The sequence below is a fragment of the Cuculus canorus genome, chromosome 7 (assembly GCF_017976375.1).
Source record: "Cuculus canorus isolate bCucCan1 chromosome 7, bCucCan1.pri, whole genome shotgun sequence".
NCBI classification, from domain to species: domain Eukaryota; kingdom Metazoa; phylum Chordata; class Aves; order Cuculiformes; family Cuculidae; genus Cuculus; species Cuculus canorus.
The window spans coordinates 14,415,080-14,435,874 of NC_071407.1; positions in this window are offsets into that span (position 1 = coordinate 14,415,080).

Consider the following 20,795-nt stretch of genomic DNA (forward strand, 5'->3'; position numbering starts at 1 on the left):
TAACACCATCGCTTTGAGGGATTAAAGCAGGTTACTTGTTACACACTTAGATCAAGAGTTATCTGAGTAGAAAGTCTATCCTGTTAGGATTGGCGGAATCTGTTTTTGATCTTGGGTTGTTTTGATTTTCTCTGAGAGCAAGTAACATGTTATTTTAACTTCTGAATAAGGTGTGCTACCTGACTGTGTCTCTTCTGTTTGGCAGAAGGGATTAGAAACCTCCATGGAACTTGCACTCTATTAAAGCGGAGTGCTCACCATTGAGAACCAAGGAGCTGAATTGTTTTCAGATTATATGTGTGTGTGTGTCTTTCCCACATCAAAGACTTTGATGGAAGCCGTTCACGCTATTGTCAGGAATGCAGAGATTGGCACAAAGGTGATTAGCAAAATTGCTTTTCTGCAGGAGAAGCACAAAAATTATCAAAGGATTAAAGAGAATAAAATTAAAAGGTTATGCTGAATTTGGGGATAAATTTTCTCTTTTTTATCCCAAATTATACATATTGATTTGGTTTAACCTATAAAAGGTTTGCCAGAAGAAATCAGGATTAGAAGCTATTTGGTATGGGTTCTGTTAAAGGGTTATTTTTCTCTTAAAAATAATCCAAACAGACCCTATTTTGTGTGCTTCCAAACCACATCTACAAGTTTTTAATGAGTACTTAGGGCACCCAGCCAGCAGCCATCCCTACAAGGTTCTCAGCAGGCACAGGATTAGGACCTTGAGTCATAATTATGCTGAAAATTATAAAAACAAACAATTGCATAAATCAGTTTGTCATCAGTGATGCTGTTTGTTTACTTTTCTCACTACACTTTGCTGACAAAGATACTAAGCTGAGGGGATTGCTTTCATTATCCACTTGCTGGGCACATGCGATGCCTTTGTATTTTGGTCAGCAGCTGAGCTGCTTGAATGGTTTGGGAAAAAAAAGCAATAAAAATGGATTCTCAAATATTTTAGTGTATCAAAATGAACAGCCAAGCCTTCCAGAAGCTCTCTTGCTTGGCAAAACTGCAGCGCAATAAAAAAATATCTCGGCTCCCACACCCAGCAGAATTGTCTCATCTTGCTGCTTCAGACTCTGTTTATTGTTCATTTTATTTTGAACAATCCACAATTATTTCCAAGTACCAGCCATATACACATTTCTTGTCTTTGCGTTTTGAGTTTTGTTTGTTTGTTTTACTAATTGTTATTTTCTGGAAGTCACCCAGAATATTTTATTTGTTTTTAACCTCATTTATCAAAGTATTATCTAAAGCATCTGTTCAGAAAATGTTCATTTTAACTGTTTTCCCAACAATGACCTTCTTCCTCCCCCCCAGGCCACATCAAGTTGTCACTCACCAGACAGCTGTGGAATTTGGAATCATTCCTTTTAAATGCTTTACAATTCCAAATGGTAGATTTCTAATGGCACAATATGATTGCCACAAAGATCTTTAAATTTCCCAATCCTCCAGGCTTCAAAGGCTGGACCGTCCTTGATCTCCTGAAGGAATGCTTTTGAATCTCGTTCTTTTATAAGGGCTACCTATGAAGATATTTTAGGGGCTTTTCCCTTTCATACTTAGAGCCTGAGGAAATAAACATTCAAATACCCACTGGCTTCTTTGAGAGAAAGATCAAGACTTACGAAGTTGTTTCTAGAGATTTGCAGCTCAGTTTTCATCAATTCCTACAGGTTGTTCCAAAACTTTTTGGAGTTTTTATAAAGCAATGCTAGAGTATCCTCAGCATAGCAGTGACTGTGATACTGTTTTATCCTGCATCTGCCTTCCACCAACATGACTACTGCTTCCGCTTCCTAGCCTGCCATGAGCAGCTCTGACTCATCATGTGCTGGTGGGTACAGAGCGCTCTCTTGCTTTTGGAGGATGCTCCACTGTCTTACCACTTACAAGGTAGTAATTTGCTCAAGGAAAGCGATCAAACCTAATCCTACAAGCAGTTCGGGGTCTGCATTGACCAGGCAACCAAGACAAAGCCTAGTTACCTGCAACAATTACAAATCTGCAGAATTACTACAGTTGTAGGCTTCCTTCTCTCTTCCCCTACAACAGAAGCAACGTTTCAGTAGTAGTCCTTTCTTGCATGGGATGATTTCTCAAGCAGGAAGCTGGCATTTTTTGTTTTTCACTGGTTAGTTCTGTTTTATCTCATCAATGAAACATAGAATTCATCAACATGAAGATATTTATAGTGTACCAACAGGAATCTGGTTGGTGCTAAAACCTAGCCCTTATTTCTATTCAGTTAAGCTTATAAGTCAAATTATACCCTCTGTCCTGTTTTTAATGAAGCATACATATATTTAACGGAGTTCCCCTCAAGTACAAGGTCCCACTCAGCAGATTCATCTGTAGGTTTGAGGCCCTCAGCTGTAAACCTCTTGGGGAAAGCACTGTGCTTTCTATGCTCCTACAGTACCTCTCATGACATGATCTCTGCTGTGACTGCAGGCTCTCGGCTATTATTATAAGGAGCAACCAACAGTCTGTCACTGCAGTAAGTGTATGTTTGGATATCCCATATTGCCAAGGCATTTTTAAATAGTCCTCAGCCTAACCTCGGCTTGTGTGACGGCAACAACAAACTGCAGGAACAACTAATTACTAACCCCGTTTATGGGTCAGGGAACAGGCCTTAGATCCTCATTTACACAGGTTTCTTATGATCGTGTAAGCCCTACCTCTCCAAGACTATTTTTGTTTGTTTGTTTAGATCGGTTTAAAAAAAAATCCCACATCCCAAAATATAGAGTGTTTTCCTTTGGAACTGGAAGCAAACACACTTGATGGCTTTAACATCTGCTGGACAATGCGTGGATGGGTGGTGGGCACCTCACACAGTTTTGTGGCAAACACATGTGCGTACAGCGTGTCAGATTATAAATCCAAGAATAAAGAGTCATTAAAACCTCCCTTCTCTAGCCCACCTGCCATGAAAATAGGCCTTTCACTCTATCTATTTGAACTGAAAATGAGTATTGGGAAGGAAAATGCCGACATTCCAGGGATTCAAGTTAAAATCTCCCCCTCCAGTAAAGGAGGTCTCTCAATCGGACATAAATTGATCCATTGTCCGTCTCCCCTCAGGATCCACAAGCCTCCCCATGTGCTTATGCTTCTGTTCCTCCTAGAAACTGAAACCTCTCAGTCCAAGATCATCACGGTAACATTTACATCTGTCATTGGCTTGATCTGAAACTCTGCAAAATTCTCAAGTACCTTTTCTGCTTTTGCAGCCTGTCAGTACCCAGTGCATTTTTGGGGTGCAAAGCTTTCTGCTCTTGGAAACAAGGAAAGGACAAAGAGCCACTTGCATTCTGCATCAGCTCTTACCAGAATTCACTTGAGTGCCACGAGTGATAAATTTTGTCCTGTTCTTTCTCTTTTGCTCCAGCCTTGCAGAGGTATTATCGTTATTGGTGTCTGAATTATTAGTAGCTCTATATTGAAATGCAGCTCAAAGGACAAACCAGCCAGGCTGTGCAAGATGCCTGTGACCCTGCAGAGGAGAAGGGGCTTCTGACTCACAGACATGCGTTGTGACTTGAAACTGTATTTACTTATGTATAACGACTGACAAATCACAACACTTCTTAGAGATTATTCTCCATACCTGTAACTGTGCTTCTTCATCTATTTATTGCTTGTGAGTCTTCTAACACACTCTGAGCCTTATAACTGTGTTAGTAATGCCAGGAAGACCACACCACTTTTTTCTGTTCCCTATCTCTCTTTCCATGCACACAAACATGCAAACGTGGTTTGGGGTTTTTTTCAGTGTGAACTTCTGTACAAGGAGTCAGTGAAGCCATCCACTTGCTTACTTTCTGTTGCCCACTCTGAAGTGCAGGGCCCATTTGCTATGTGGATGCCCTAGCAGGTGTTTGGATGTGCAGGTGTGTGCACAGGCAAAGTTGCAAGCACAAGCATGGACAAAGATTCAAATACCAGGGCCTTTCAGCCTGAACCTGACACTGCCACTTTAAAACCAGAGACATGGACATCAAAGTTTTCCACTCCGCCAAAGGAATGGACTATTTTGCACCCTTCCAAATGATGTCTCTCATCTCTCCGCCTTTCCTACAGCCTTCTCTCTCACACACACTTTTTCTAATACCATCCCTCCCTCTCCACTTCAAACCATGGGAAAAACCTAGGAAAAGAAGCTTGCTGACTAAGGGACCGTTTCGCTGCATTGTGTTTTCCAGCTAGACCTGAACAGACTGAAATCAATTCATCTCTCTCTCTCGCTCTTTCCCTCCCTCTCCCATGTCTTTTTTTGTTTCTCTTAGATCGTGCTCTCTGCCTTAAGAAAGCCCAGTTTAGTTATATCCATCCCCATAGCAATCAAGTGACCACTGGCTTTTTATTGCTTGTAAAAACACAGTATCTTTTTCATGGGAGTCAGGTTTTCTTTGGTTTGAAATGCCCAGTGAGCAGTGGCAACAACCTGCAGAATCTTTGATCAATTCTCACATATCCATTTGAAGTATCTTTAGTAGACCCGTCAAAAGAAAGGGGCTTGGTAATTAATATTTTAATATAGTGTACTGGCCTCTCATTGTGTTACTGGCAAGAGGCCTGATGTAACAGAAGTATGCAGAAATACCTGTATCTGATTTGAACTGCTACGTGCTCTAAAAAATATACATTATTAAAGCTGAAGTCCAGCTGTTGCTATATTAATATCCTCTGGTTTTTATTTGCTCCTACCTTTTGGAAGGTTTCAGTTTTCATTCTGAGATTTTCCAGGCTTGTTCCCAATACTGAGGTTATAACTGCAGGATAGGAACCAGAGGAGAATGTTCAAGAAGGTTCACTGGAAATTTGAAGAGGCGAGATTCAGCACAGCAGAGCCAGCAGCCCGAAGACGGCAGAAGTGTCACTTAAATTTTGATCATACCACCTGTTGACAAAGGGACAGAATTAAGATGTGCATGCAACCTGACTCTTATGCCTTCCAACTTTTGGAATAGTTAATTAAACAGTTGGTGTTCCCTTAACATATTTTTTTTCTTTCCCCGAGTTGTCCAGGGTCTCGGCGCCAGATGTGAGGTTGCCGCAAACAACAGTTTCACTGCATTTAACAGAATTAGGCTGCTTTACATCAAAACAAGTTATTACCCAAGGACAACACAATAATTATCCACCTGGCCTAACCAGAGCTTCTATGATAAAGAACACCCAGCATCCAAGACTAACCACAAATCTTCTGTGAAAGCCAAACACTACCATTGCGGAACAGTTTAAGCAAGAAAAATAAAAGTGTCGCCAAGTTGCAGGTTATCACCACCACCCAGCAGGGATTTTATAGCTTGCCCTAAAAAACATCAACACTCTCACAGTCAAACTGGACTTGCAAAGCCCTGCCAGAAGATAATGGCATGCCAAGAGGGTCTTCTCATGTAACCCCAGATGACCACAAAATGGTGAGGTCTTGATATGCTTAAACAATAGCTAGATCAAAACCAGCACTGCAGAAACCCACTCACCGCTGACAAGGCATTCCATTCATGTCGTACTGTCCATCACCTGGTCCTAAGGGGATATATCCCATCTGAGAACTGAACTGTCACCTTCTGTGCTACCTGCAGTTTCCAGCTGGAGGCTAGAGCGACCCTGAATGCAAGCCATTGCACTAAAGCCTGCCTTCCAGACCAACAAACTCAAAGACGGTTTCTGTCTGCCACTGTCTGCTGAGTATCTGTGAATGTCAAGCAGAGCTGTTGGGTGCTCAACACAACCAAAAATGTCATTTTATTTAGGTATCTGGATTCTGTTCAGTGTCTGGCTTCTGACTCTAAACACTACACGTACTACACCTAAACTTGCCTTTTGCACTGCTCTGCTGTGATACAAGCTTTAATACGATGATTCCAAATCATTTCACAATCAGCACAACACAGCGTGGGCTGTTTTTTCTCTACCACCTCAAATATGCAGGTAGTACCTGGTAAGTGCCTTGCAACTTAAACTACCAGAGCTTTGTAACCAGCATGTTTTAAGTATCTTTATTTTAGCCACACTCAGAATGTGGCCTAATTGTTTTCTGCCAGCTGCACAGCTTTTCAGAACTTTGTTTCAGGAGAAGAGGTGATTAATTATGATCCTAATTTTATGCAATACAGAGTTTTAGGTAAAGGAATTGAAGGACTCAGACGTTCAGGTCAGGAACAATTTCATTTGGTTTATATATAAGTAACATGTGTGTGTTTGTAAATATTCTCCATTTGTAGTAAGCAGTATGTTGTTTAAATACAGTTCAAATATTTTTCCTCTAAGTGAATATATACCGAGTAACATGCAGTATAACAGATTCTATACAAAAACTGCAGAAAAAGGCAAATAAAATATTGGACAATGAGGAATTCCTAGGTGATAATTGGTATTTGTCTAAGAGCATCAATGAAAGTAGCTTGAGTTAGTTACTCTGCAGCGAGGTACCTCCCAATTAGCATACTTAATCATACAAACATAACGGTCTCCTACAAGCTTTAGCTTTCTTTCTTTCTTTCTTTCTTTCTTTCTTTCTTTCTTTCTTTCCAGTCCCTTCAGTCTCGGGCAAAGTTTCAGTGCATTGTCCTTTTTGTGGGTGTATTTTTAGAAGCAATTTCCTAAAAGCTCAATCACTTACATGCTATGATTTCTTCTGACTGTTCTGACTCCTTATTTTATATGATACAAGATTAAAATCAGCATATAAGCTGTTTCAAATGCTTGGCAGCCCTACTTGCTCACTTCCAGAACTGCTGAACTTTTCTAGCTTGCAAATAATTGTCACAATTGTGTAAAAATGCCATCTCTTGGGACTCCCGCGATAGATAGTGTAGGAATGCAGTTCCCCTGAAAGTAGCCAAGAGGGATCCACTTCCCTGCACATCTTTAAACATTCTTTGGGGAAAAACCCTTTCTCTCCATCCTGACTCCCAATTACGTTCCTGAAAATCCTGGGAAGAGGGTTGAAAACAGGGTAAGCACTCCAAGAAACAAAAAAAATATGAAAGTTAACAAGGAAACGGGGGAGATTAAAGACATTTTCCCACTCATACAAACAGATGGACAAGAACAGCCGTCTGAGCAATCTGAACTTTGCAAAGGGGCATAAAGGCAGCAGACTTTGTATTAGAAAGGCAGAGGAGAGAACTACAGTGAGAAAGACGAGCGATGGTTTTGAGACACTTTCGGAGGGGGGTGGAGATGATTCGTTGGGCCGAGTGACCTTTTCCCATCCAGCAATTTCTTCTGTCCCAGTGCAGAATGACAATGGAAACCCAATGGCAGTGCAATCTGACATCCACAACCATGCCGAAAGAGATTCAACTCGACCGTGCTGCACTGCTGCGGCCATGGGATGCTGTGAAACAAGCCAGACCCAAGTCTCCAACTTGCCCTCTTTTCTGTTGTTGTTGTTATTGCTGTTTGTTTCCATTCACCCCCTTTTATTCTCCATTTTTTTTCTGTCTTGACTCTGATGGGGGCTCTTTTTGTGCGAAACAAGCCCTTCTGATCTCTTTGAAAGGCCAGCTCTTGTCATTCTTCCAGATCATCATTGTATGACATGTTTTTATATCAGACTGACAAAGGAGCTATTTGATCAGGGGGTATGGTGTGTGATGGTAAGAAATTCAGCTAGCCGGTGGCAACCATTGTTCCCCAAAGCGGCTCCCTGACCCCATTCTATTCAAGGAAAAACTCCCTTGGAGTGGCCTCTATTCATTGAGTAACACCAGTCCACAGTCTCACTCCAGGAGTATGCTCAATTCAGAGGTGTGTCACCGATATTGCCCATCAACCAGCCTTTAACTCTTTCATCAGCATTAGGTTTCCAACACAACAGCTGTTATCATAGGATGAGCTGGGGAAGGGAGGCTGCAATGCATTCCAGCTCACTGGAACTCTCCTTATCTCAGAGAAATTTAACTTTCCTTTCAAAAATTGCTTTGGAAGTATCCATCTACTGCTTTCTGCAGAGAGCAGATCGAGTCGTTTGCCTTCCCATCCCTGTGCCCTGAAATGTCCCAGTTTGTTACTCAGCATCTGAGTATCTCTGTGCTCACTCAGGCTAACGAGGAGCTTTGCATTGATTTAAATAGTCTTTGGATTTGAGCTAAAATTATCTGTGACTTTCCTGCATCCCAATCCCACAACCCTCCCTCTCGCAAACAGTCTTGTACTTACACGTCTGTGCATCTATGGCATCTTTGCAACTACTGGCTGTGAGAAAGAATGGAGAGCCAAGGTACATCTGTCTACCTCGGAGACATCATATCTCCCATTATTAGCAGAGGAAACTTAGGGTGTTCCCATAGATTCCAAGAAGGTTGTTCACTAAACCCACTCCTGCTTCCTTGAATGAAGCCCTCCATGCACTAACATAGAGCTTTCAAAACCCATGGAAATCAGTGCAAAAGCTCCCACTAGGTTTAAGAAGCTGTGGGTCAGGCTCACGGTCCTGTGCACGCAGTGGTTGTAGAGCACTGCCATGCAGTCAGAATGCGATCATGCTCGGGCGCGACATGACAAACAGCAAGGGATTCAGCACCAGTGATAAATGGTTTTGGACGCCATTGGGAAAACTCACTGGATGTCAGTATTAAAACTGTCTGTTGCAGTAGATATGTGGGTACACAGCTAACTGGCTGTGCCTTGGGGAAGTCCCTGAAGCAAATTAAACTCAGTTCATCCATCTTAGCATGGCTCTGCTCTATCTTTCAGTGCAAATTTTCCCCATGCACTGAGCATCTCCACTGGTTCTTGCAGGCCATCGATCTCCTGCCACGGTTGCAGTGGCCCAAGAGTAGAGTTGCTTGCAGGGTCTCCTGGGGAAGCATGAGCTTGCTTCCCTGGTTGGAAACACCTCCGATTTCAGCATCACCACAAGACACCCTCCACCTCCTGCAGCCTTCCTCCACGGGCAGCATCCTGCCGGGCTCTCGTACCACCTCGATAGCCGCTATCGCCGGGATCGGGATTTGTTAATAAACTCGGGCTCCCTCTGCTGGGACAGAGCACAAAATACTGGGGCTGGGGGGTGTCTGCTGGACAGGATTACTTTACCGCTGGCTTTTGGCTTTTTTTCCCATGACATTTCAGTAGATGTCATGGTGAAGCCTGCATTTTTCTCCACTGGGTGATAACGGTGGAATAAGCAGCAATGCCTTGCGATGTGACATCCTTCACTGCCTGCTCCAAAACCTTTGGGAAACTTGCATTAAACTTCCAGTGACCTGTGAGGTGATTTGGCACCATCTCCTTTTTACGCAGGGGACAGGAGGAGCTCAGGTGGTCAACCAGTTGTTCCATGTTATAAGCTGAAATGTGTGGCTCTCTCCTCTGCCCATTGAGACGCATGTATTCCCACATCACAATGCTGGATTTAACCCCTCCAAGAACAGTCTTTTATAATGCTTCTGCCACAGACCTGCACTCCACCACAGGGCACTTTTTCCTTCAACCTCAGATAACCACAAAAACTGTAGCAAACTGGGGAAATCCTCTCCTCCCCTCGTCCAGGAGTCTGCTCTACAAGACCCAGTTGCGTGCACAGAAAGGTGCTTCTCGTGGGGCAGTATCTATGCAGCAGTCTCTGCGTGAGAAGTGGAAGATATTTCCCTGCTCCACCTGCACTATGCTAAGCTGCCACCCCATGATTTAAAGCATGGGGGCAAGACTGAGGAAGAACTGCTAGCCAAGCATTCCCAGCATGCAGAAGTATAACATCCCTAAGCAAAATCAGTTAGGATGGCAAAGAACTGCATCAGCTGGGGCTCTTACGATAAACCTAGGAATGGGAAAGTGTGGGTTAAATTTCAGGAAAAAAAGGTCCAGGCAAGAATAAAATCTACTAGGAAAGAGAAGCAAGCCCAGTCCTTGAGTAAAACAGACAAAGCTGCAGAGAAGACATTTCAGGGAGACTTTCCCAGTGAGTCTAGGACTCTTCCCATCTGCTCCCTATGAATTCAGCATGCTACATTATCTCTATGACCTTTAATCCACCCTTAGTTACTGCACAGAATGTTACTGCATCAACGTTTTTCCAACAAAACTGCAGTGTAGATTAAATTAAATGCATTTCCTCAGCAAATCTGCTGCCTTCATCACTCACGTCTGTGCTTCCTGCCCAGAGATCACTGCTAAGGGTAAGCAGGCTGCTGTGGATGCTCTAGTTTCAAGGAAGGTCAAACATTTCCCTAGCAGCTCCATACAGGCCAAATAACTCAAGGAAACCTGTTACTCCAGGAGAACCTGTCACTTCCATGACAGCAGTGACAGCTCTTACCAGTGATTTGTGCTCCCAACTTACTGCTAAGTCCACAGTACTGTCCTGCAGCATCCTGATGTTCACTCCGCTGCCTCCAGTCTTTTCTAGGTCTGAACCTTCTCCACGTAGGCCGTTGGCAGACGTACGGATTCACTGCTTTGATGGGGAAAGGTTTGCTTTCCCACAATGTGTCCCTGAAAAAATATAGCAGCAAGCGACTTCAGAGTTCCCGCGTCTATGGGGACCCGCTATAGGTTTAAGTCAGAGGAGGCAGGAAGGTTTCTAGGCATGAGGGCTCCATACTACATTGACGGCTCTCTTTTTCCTCGTCCCAAGCTCTTTATGCCCCACCAGCATCCTCCCTACTTTTTGTCTGGCTGACCATTTTTGGGACTGCTTGTGGCATTTTGTATCGTGGCTCTTACCATGTGTCTTGCTTCAAATAACAGCTCCAAACCTGCTTTAGATAACAACAATGCCAATGTGTACCTGGTGCACATAAACCAGCAAGGGAGCACACTTGAGAACAAGTCAGCACACTCAGTTTTCCCGCACAGATGTCAGCTAGGAAGGCCAGCCCCGTAAGTACCGACGGTTTCTGTGCACGGCAGCTGTGATGCTGCCCAGACAGCAGAGCAGAGTCTGATCTGTGTCCGACATCTCTCCTGAGAAGTCAATGGAGCACCTCTGGACCATGTATCAGGACAGATACGACCAGGTCAGCCCAGCTTGCCATGCCCCAGGGTGCAACCAGCTCTGGGGTGGAATAGGCAGTGGAGAAGCAGCAAGCAGTGGGTACTACTCAGCAAACAAGTCATGAAATAGCTGCCTGTGTCACTGCTGTTGTGCCTCACTAGCATTTCTCTAAGTGAGGGCCCCCTAAGCAGCCTATTGGAGGTTCACTTGGTCTCAACAGCAGAGGCTGCACGTTTGTCACCTCTGAGTGCCCATGTACTTCACCAACTGGCTCTAGCTTCCCTCCCCTCTCCATGGATATTAATTCCCGGGGAATGTACTTTAGGGAGCATAGTGGTAGGACCCATAGCCCCTCCTCCCCTCTCTACTGGTGAGCCTGGCTGCCCAACAGAGAGGGCCCCTCTGCCTTCTTCTGCCTTTCCAGCTCGGACTTAACTATACTTCTGCCCACTTTGTCCTCTCTGCGGCTTGTCCCTTTGTTCACATCACCAGGAGAACCTTCCACACCACAGATAGCAAATACAAAAGAAATGCTCCATCCTTACCTTGAGTAAGGCGACCTCGTCATAGCACTGAGGGTTTGTCCAAAATCCCACTTCATGGAGCCTCATCATCAGGGCAAAACCTCAGCTTTGATTTTCTCCTCTCTTTGGGGAAGTTATTCATCCTCATTGATGCTAAAGGTAAACCAGCTCCCCCAGGGAGCCCATGCTTGATTTAGGCAGTCCTGGCTGGGAAGAAGACTGCCTGGGACCATAACATCCTGGAGGCTGCTACACCCCACCACACGAGCTGCCAGCATGGCCCATGGTGAGGCCACCTCCGCATCACAACACACTGCCCTGGTGTTCAGCCTTGAGCCTGGAGCAGCGTTAGGCGTTTGGAGGGAAGCGTTGGTGGAGGACAGGCAGCTGCTGTGGCGGAGACAGTCATCAAGTGCAAGTCATCCCACTGTGCTGGTGTCAAGTGCACAGCAAAAGCACAGCTCTGCAGGGAGAGGTGGTGAAACCCTCGGATCTTCACAGTGATCGCTCTGAGAGGGAGTGAAGTGCAGACACTTCTCTGAGTCCCGCAATGGAGACTGCAAGGGCTCAGCACGTGTCAGCAACCACTGCTCTTCCTTCCTCGTCCCCCAGTCCTTTAGGGGCTGAGAATGTTCCTATACCAGCCAGAAACGATTAGCAAGAAAGAGCTTTTCTTACAGTTAACCAGGTTGTGATAGTGGTGGGATTTGAATCAGTGCATCAAGTGCTGCACGAACTGTCATAAGCCACAGCTGTGCCCTTAGGAATTTGTAGTTTCCATAGCACGTTTCCTCTCCCTATTCACTCCATCTCTCAGTCACATCTCAGCAAGTACTCTGGGACAGCATTTTGGGACAATGACCACCTCTTGAAACACAGGTTCTGCCAAAACCTTTGGTTATATGAAAACTTCCACATTCACTGCTGCCACTGTGCTGGGCTCGTGTAGGAGAACTGCAGATATGGGCATTGAGGATAATTAGGTCAAATCAACCTCTACTCATATCTGAACTAATCCTGAGCAATTCTAGTGAAGTCAGGGGACTGGCTGTGGCTTTACCCATCACAGCTGAAAGCAAAAATAGCTCAGACTTCACCAACTGAATATTTGAATGAGCAGAGATGGAGCCCTCCTGGGCCAGTGTGAGACTCAGGATTTCAGGATTCATTATAAAATGAATGTTACCTTTGCTTCAGAGATGTGCTGTTGCCTTTGCAGCAAGAAATAAGGGACGGGAGACAGTAACCATGCCTTAGCTGCACCTCCTGCAGGGACCATCCATGCCTCTTTTTGTCAAAACAGACTGGAGTTGCAGCAGTCCTGATTGAACAACGGTTACAGCTCTGCAGTCGGCTTCAATAGCTCAAAAAATCTGTACAAGAACCTCCTGTAAAATACCAGCCCTGTGCAGAAAGACATCACCCAGTGGGTGGTCACTGTGTCATTTCTTCTCCCAACATCCTGGACACAACCAAGTCAATGATGGACTCCACCACCAGATGCTGTGGCCAAAACGCTTGGCTGCACTTCACAAGATATGTTGACAGATGGTAATCAGCTTAAAAAATCCCTACAAGAGCTTGCAGAGACCTGGAAAACCCACTTGCAGTGCCTGGGGAAGCCTGGTTAGGTTGGATGGCACTGTAAACGGGAAGAGAAGGCTGCAAGATCAAGTGCTCTGACTTGAAGTTAGGCAATTCTAAACCAAAAATACCAAATAATACTGAAATATGGAGTCCCTGTGGAGTATCCATCCTTCCTTTTTCTTAATCAAGGATTATGGCTTTCACTCAGAAGGTAATGAGCAGGATCCTCTCATCTGAGTATTGCAGAAAACTGGGATGGACATTCAGGGTAATCCCTATGACCTTGAAATCCACTCACGTACAAAAGCAAGTTCCTTCTAGCTGGAATATGGGACAGAGTCCAACCTTCAGTCAAAGCCAGGGAATTGGACGTGAGGTTTAGAAAAAGATCAGTTTTGTGGTTTTATACTTCATTTAAGCTCCGATTATTGCATACATACATTTCTTCCCCCACTGGGCCACTTCCATACCTTTTCTTGGCCTCTTGCAGATTGACTCAGCTGATTCATGGCTCTGCCAGGATTTCTTTCAGTTCTTACTCTTTCTGTGCACTGATTCAACCCACTTCTTCTCTAAAATGGGGCTGTGCTTCTTGCTTTCAGCTCCAGCCGTGAGCTCCTTGGGGCTCTCTCTGTGTCTGCATAGAGCCCAGAACAGCACCAGCTGCTGTGGCACAACGTATAAGGAGGAACAAGGATGCAGAACTTCAGTGAAATAGCCCTGTTGAAATTCTGTGCCACTTCTCTTGCTGAATTCTCTGCTGAGACTTTGGCTCCGTTTGTGTTGGCTGCTGAGAGCTAAGCCAGCCTGATGATGATGGAGCATTTTTTGATGTCTAAAAAAAGCCCCAACAAACCCATCCATTTCTGTTTATAACTGCCCTTCTCTGTTATACAGAAAAAGCCTGAGCTTTTCTGTATAGAGTTCACCCGGTTCCAGCAGGTGAGAGGCACCCATCACCATCTCCTGCAAGGACGCATTTAGCAACAACTGAGGAGGAATGAGGCATTCAGAAGATGCACGGATCAGAATTGATGTATTAAGCCCAGATAAATACACAAGCTACAAATAAGAACCTTTGTTCACAGAGTCAAGGAGCAGGAAAGCTGGGTTGTCAGGTCCTGCTCCAAACTTCTCATTTTCCCCTTTGTGAGAATCAGATCCTCCTTGTACAAACCAAGAGGAGAAATCCTGACCAACCCCTGGGATGCAGGAGCTCACTGCACCTGTGCTGCCCAGCACAGGGCGAGTCTCAGCCTCCACCCAGCCTCCTTGACAAGGGGGACAAGGTAAGCCCAGCTTAGGAGAGGGCAGAGCCACTTTTAGTAGGTAAATGATGAAATAAGCAACTTGGGTCCTGCTTGCGCAAGTTATATCTGATACAGCTAATGACAGAAAACAGGTACTGCTTGGGAACCTGGCCCAGTCAAATACACAAACTGACCGTATGTCCTGTGAATGAACAGCAGAATGGACAGAAGCGTGGCACCAGGGGAAACCAGAGCAGCGCTTGGAGGAGCCTTGCAGGAAGGTGTTTGCAACATCTACATGGTCTCAGGTGCCCGTATCCTGCCGAACGTCGCTGGGACTCAGCTTCAGCAACAGAGCTCAGGCTGCAGCGCCAAGGCCTTGGCAGGACCACAGGTCCCCATGTGTCCTCAAAAGCATGAGGACCATGGTGTTGTATACCGAGGTGCTTGCTCCTCGCTCTGCTAACCAGAGCCATTGCAGTTTACGTTTTACAAGGTCAACCTCTGCAGCACGTCCTCTGCATTTTCAAAGTCTTTCCCTAACAGGTGTCTCTCTCCCTCCTCCCCGAGCGTGCTGCAGCCTGAATCGGCCACTTTGATCAGGAGGAAAACATCCCAGGGGAAAAAGCCCTTGATGTAGCACCAGCAAAGTGTTCAAACCAACCTGCCAGTGCACAGCGGAGAACCAGGACCTGAAACAGCAGAGGGTAATGAATGAATACCAGACCAGTAATTTTAAACAAAATGCTGGGACACAAAGAGTAATTTACAGCTTCCATAGGGATACTCACATTTGCAGATGAGTCTGCATTGTCTGCCAGCAGACACAGGCCAATGTCCCAGGATGCTCTGGAGGCATTCCCGGGCTTGTATGTGTATGTTGATAGGAACTGCTCTCCCAGTACAAACTCCCAGCTGGTTGCACAGATGGAAATGGCCTAGGTGACCTGTGGAAACATCTGAACATCCAAACTAGACAAAGTAATCTCCACAGGTTTGCCGGCTTGAACGGCAACTGTGGAAGAGAGAGCTGGACACTGAGCAGTTGCCATCCACGGGAGCTTTGGATGCCATGATGCTTCACAAGTTCAGGTGGTTGCCCTACAAAGAGTGGTGGCTGCCTACCTGGAGCACGGTGCGGTGACAGCACCGGCCCACTGGCTGCCAGTTCACCCTAACCCAAATGACCTATGCTTTATTCAAAATGGACAGAAATCCTGGCCATTGCCTTGCCTGCTCTACTGGTGTGGGCAGCTTGAATGTTTGTCTGAGCCAGCTGTGTTCCCAAAGCCTTGGCTTTAATGGCATTTTGTGAAACAGGTTGGCTCCTTCGCTGCAGCCCCAACTGCTGAGAAATCAATCATTACCAGCAGTTAGCTGTTTGATGGTTAACAGCCTGAACTGAAGCCAAACTGGTTGTTAATTGTGATAACAACTGATTTCAAGGGGTTGTTTTGCAGGGCCCGACACTGTCAGCAATTGACTTGGAGTTGTAACTAGCAGCCAGGAGGCAATTAGCGGAGCCCAGGGAAATTCACAGGCCATTACCAAAGGGTTGGCTCCCAGCTGGGCATCTGCTTCTCATGGGCGATGGAAGTACAACCACATCCCGAGGCCTGAGCACATGAGTACAGCAGCACACAACATCCCATTTCACATCTCAGCAGCCAGAATTCTCCTATTGATCTACGACCTGGGTCTGACCATCCAGCATTTCAGCTACTCTAGCAGCATTTTGGGGGAGAGGATATTGCAATTGGAGTTTTTCTAATTTTTACTGTGAACTTCTACAGGGACATTGTCCAACTCTCCTTCAAATCCCTTCCCAGAACTCCCCGGTGACACAACCTGTGAGAGTGGTTAGGTCTCGCGTTGGCTTGTGCCACTTGCTAGAGCCAACCGTATGAAACGGCACATCTTTGGGGCAAGGGCTGCCATTTACTCTGTGAGCAGCTCATAAAAGAAGAGACTCCAGCCACCTGGGTGCGTTACTACTGCAGGAAGAGTTGGCAAAATAATCACAGCAAGAGTGAGGCTCAGTTTTTCATTCTTCTATAAAAGCTTTAAGAAAAAATAATAAAAATAAGAGACTATTGGCTATGTTGGCAGGAGAGGCCATGCCGGGAACTGGGGACCGTCTGCAGTGCTGTGACCGTGGCTGAAAGAGGTTGCTCCACAGAGGACTCAAAAGGGAGTAGGGACACACATCAGGCTCCCACCAGACTGGGGAGACTCTGGCAGCCTTTAACATCCTGTTTCAAGTCTACAACAATCAACAACACAAGTTTAGCGAAGTGACTAAGTGGCAATACCTAGGCATGGTTGGAGTGGTTCTTCACAATACAGCCAAGCCTTCTCCAGCCTCTGAGCTAGGACTTTGCAACCACAGAATTGCATCTTGTGTCATAATATGTGATACTTCAGCCACTATGAACATAGGAGAGATGCTGTAAGGTACATGAAGCCCAAGAGCATCCTCTCTGCTCCCAGTGCAGTACATCTAAAATGTATTTCATTGCAGAGTAGCCTGGGCCATTAATCAGGTAATCTAGAGTAATGGATGTATCTTCAACCCATTCACACATGAACCCTCTCTCATCCTCTGGCTGATGTGGCACAGGACCACTGAGCGGACAAGTAGCTTTGCAAAAGCCCAGCACCGCTTTCATGCTGACTGACCCAGAAAGGCTACAGGCTCCCATTAACCAGGTTCCAGATATACCTCCAACATCTCCCAAGAGTTCCTTTGGTGCCCCCAGACCCATGTGTTGTCACACCAGAGGACACAGATTGTGCCTCCTCAGTCCAGGAGAAGGCAAACAGCAAACTTGGCCATCAAAGGTCTTCTGCAGCAAAGCCACGGTAGACATCCCACACTGCTTACCTCCAGCCCCAAAGCAGAATGTGGCTGCAACCCTGCCCTGAAAGAGGTTTCCAGAAGAAAAGTGGGGGTGGGAGACCCCATTTCTAGGGAAGAGAGAGCTGTTACTGCTGTAGGTGTGCATGGGGAGGGGCAGAATCACTGCAGATGTGAAGCAGGGTGGTAATGAGCAGCAGCTGTTTAGGTGCTTGGAGCATCCCAGGTGCTACAGAAGTGCTAAGTGTTATTATCGTGGCCAGGAAGCAGGCTGTGAAAACTCACCTTATTCCACATCTCCTTGCCCTGTGCCTTCTCCAGCATCTGAAGGTGATTGTCCACATCAGCTCCAGGAAAACAGGAGCCAGCTTGAAGAGACCTTCATCTGCAACCATGCTGGGACACCATGGTCAGAGGGACTGTGTGGAAAGAAGAGGAGCACAGAGAGACCAAGGCTCAACAAGAGAGCTGGGTCTGGTCCACATCTGGAAAAAAGTCTTTGAACCCTGTCACAGCATGATGCAGTCCCCCAACATATGTATTTCAGTAGCAGCATGGAAAGATGTTTCCCTACATGAGACTAATTTTTCAGTCACCCTGCCCAAAGTTACCCATCTCATGAGCTCTTTGCCATGGAGAGTCACTCCCTTGGGACAGCACTGAACTCCTTTCTGCTCCATCCCCGGTCTCCCTCCAGGATGCTCCCATGGTGCTTGGGTCCACATCCAGTGCCTGCTGGCACTGAGCAGGGTGTGGGGCAGTGCTGAGCCCTCCCTGCTGGCAGGATGCGTCTGCCTATGAGCCAGTTTGGAGTATCTGTGTGAGAGCAGAAATATGGGATCCCCCACTGAGCCTCCGAGCATCCGCGCTTCTGGCTGTAAACCCACTTCCAAGGAAGGGTCTTTAGAGAGCAGGGCCGAGACGATCCACAAGCAGCAGCTATCCCCCGCCCCCTCCCCAAGAGGAATTGCTCTCACACAAATGAAATGTGTGTAATTAATGGGCAGGGGGCTGGACAGGTCCGAGATGAAAGCATTTCCTGGACTTGTCCTTCATTTGCATGGTATCAGAAGCTGTTCAGAAGGTGTGACTTTTCCCACAGGGAGCCCTGGGCTCGGTGGCACAATAAAGCCAGGACTTCTTACCCAGAATTAATTAAAGGAGGGGGGATGGGGATGGCAGGGAGATGTTTGAAAGCTGAGCCTAATGCAATAAACAAACACCCCAGTCCTTCCAAAGCCAGGGCACGCTCGAGGGGCCCGGGGGAGCCCCAGCCCTGCCCTGCATCGTGCAGCCCACCCCACCTGGCAGGAACTCATCCCTGGGCAGACGTCGCAGCAATGAAGACCAGCGGTGTTTGTACAGCGAGAGAGGAGATGGAAGTGGATACAGCTTGTGCCAAAAGGCTTGAGGCAAGTGGATCAAGCCTTGGTGCAGCCCCTGCACAGCCAGCGTTTTCTTGCCACTTTGATTTATTCTTGCCTATCTACTGTTTCCCTCCCATAGCGACATTTTACCTTCTTCCTGCCTGGTGTTGCCCTGTGCCCACAATTACTTTTCACCTTGCATTGGGTGGGTGGACCAGCAAGGCTTCCCGGTCTTGTCTCGTGAGGTATGTTGCTCTCTCAAATGTTGCTCAGCGCCATCCTTGTCACTGTGTCCAGTGACACATGCAGCAAAGTCCTGCATGGACAGGGGCACGCACGCACCACTGCTTGGAGCTCTGGAAGGGGCATTCATCCCTAAGCCAGCAGCCAGGGCAGTACAGCTCCTTTCCTGCTTCATCTGCCACCTTCCACCAGTTGGCTGGTGGCAACGAGAGGACCACAGAGTGACACCAGGAGTGGTGGCACTAGGGACAGGTGATTTCATTAGCTCAGAGCAGGGGTTTCTGCCCTAAACACCCATGTTAACTGCATGAGTTGGTGGAAAAAAACACCCACATCCAAAGCCTCCCATCCTCAGCACTCTCCTGGGTCCAGCCCTGGTTCAGGGACCCACAGTCCCCATGGCCTCTGGGTGGCTGTGATTCTCAAGCTTGGTCTAAGCACCCATTGATGATGAAGGAGAGAAAAGTCCGAGATTCCTGGGCTGATGATTGAGCCCATTAGTTCGACCAGCAGCCGGGCTTTCTGCATCCCTGGAGAAACAGCAGGTACCACCAGGGACTGTCTCCATGTCCCTGCATGGGTGGTGGGAGCTACCAACCCTGGAGGACCACACGCTTAGGACCTCGCTGGGCACTGGGAAGAGCATGAGCTGCTTCAGCCATGCCAGGGACTAAGTGGTATCAATGCAGAGACAGGGTATGAGGAGCCATTAATTAATTCATTTACTCATTAACTAACTAGTAGTGAGCTCTTTAATCTTTCATGCAAAGGCAAAACAACAGTTGCTGGCTGGAAGCTGAAGCTGGACAAGTTCAAGCAACAAACAAAGCCCCAAGCTGCTCCTAAACACCGTGGCCACCCAAAAACCTTTTAACGAGAAGGGGCTGATTAACCACAGACCAATGGAGCTGGGAAAGCAGGGGATCCCTCCCAGGAGTCAGGCCTGGGTAGCTTTTGCAAAGGCAGGCTACAGCAGAGCAGATATTGGGGATGGTGCGTGGTGCAGAGGTGTTTAAGGACACAGGGTGTCCTCCCCAGCTCAAACCTCACAATGCCGGGTGTTCCCTGCTCCAGCCTTCAGCTGCACGCCGGGGTGGCAGGGATCGGGGCTGAGCACCCACACCATGCCCTTCCCTGCCATCACTGTCCCTGAGGGACAGACAAAACAAGGGACGAGACACCTGCTGACCTGCATGGAGCCAGTCCTGCCCCTCTGCTACCCTTACCTGGAGCAGCAAACCTGCACCAGTTCATCGAGGTTCACAAAGCCATTAGGAAAAGCAATTAGACAAATTAATGAAAGAGAAGCACCCATTAAGGACTATCAAACACCATCTCTGCCTGGGGAAAGGCCAGGAGCCATTCACTTTTAGTTCCTGTTGTCTGGAAACCACAACACAGACTTGCCCCAGCGCTGTTGCCTCCAGGCTTCTGCAGTCCTTGGTCCCTTCTGGGACAAACGGTGACTGCCTTTAGTGATGCTGTCCTGCAGCCGAAGCATCCCCACAGACACGGAGCATGGCTGAGCACTCAGTCGCCAGACTTCCCTCCTGGAAATTAATAATATCCGCTGACAGCTTTACCCAGCCTGTGGCCCATCAGCCCAAGCGTGGCCCATCCTCCCACCGGGCAGACAACCAGCATCCTGAGCACCAAGTGATGCTGCAAGCACCCCCTGAGGATGGCAGCACCTGTGGGGCAGGCACTGGCAAGACTCTCACCTTGCAAGACTGCTCTATTTCTGGAATCCTTAATTTTTATAAAACATATTTAACAATTTTATTCTTGCATCCTTCCACATCTGAGACTGGTCCATACCAGTCAGCTCCTCTGGGCAATACACAGCACCTTGGCAGGGCTGAGAATCCACCAAAGGAGGGGACCCAACAGCTCCTTTTGCATAGACACCAAGCTCATCTAGACCAGAGGGGAGTCAATACTGGCTTTCGCTCTTGGAAAGCCTCATCCCATGCTTAAAACCAGTGGTAAAAT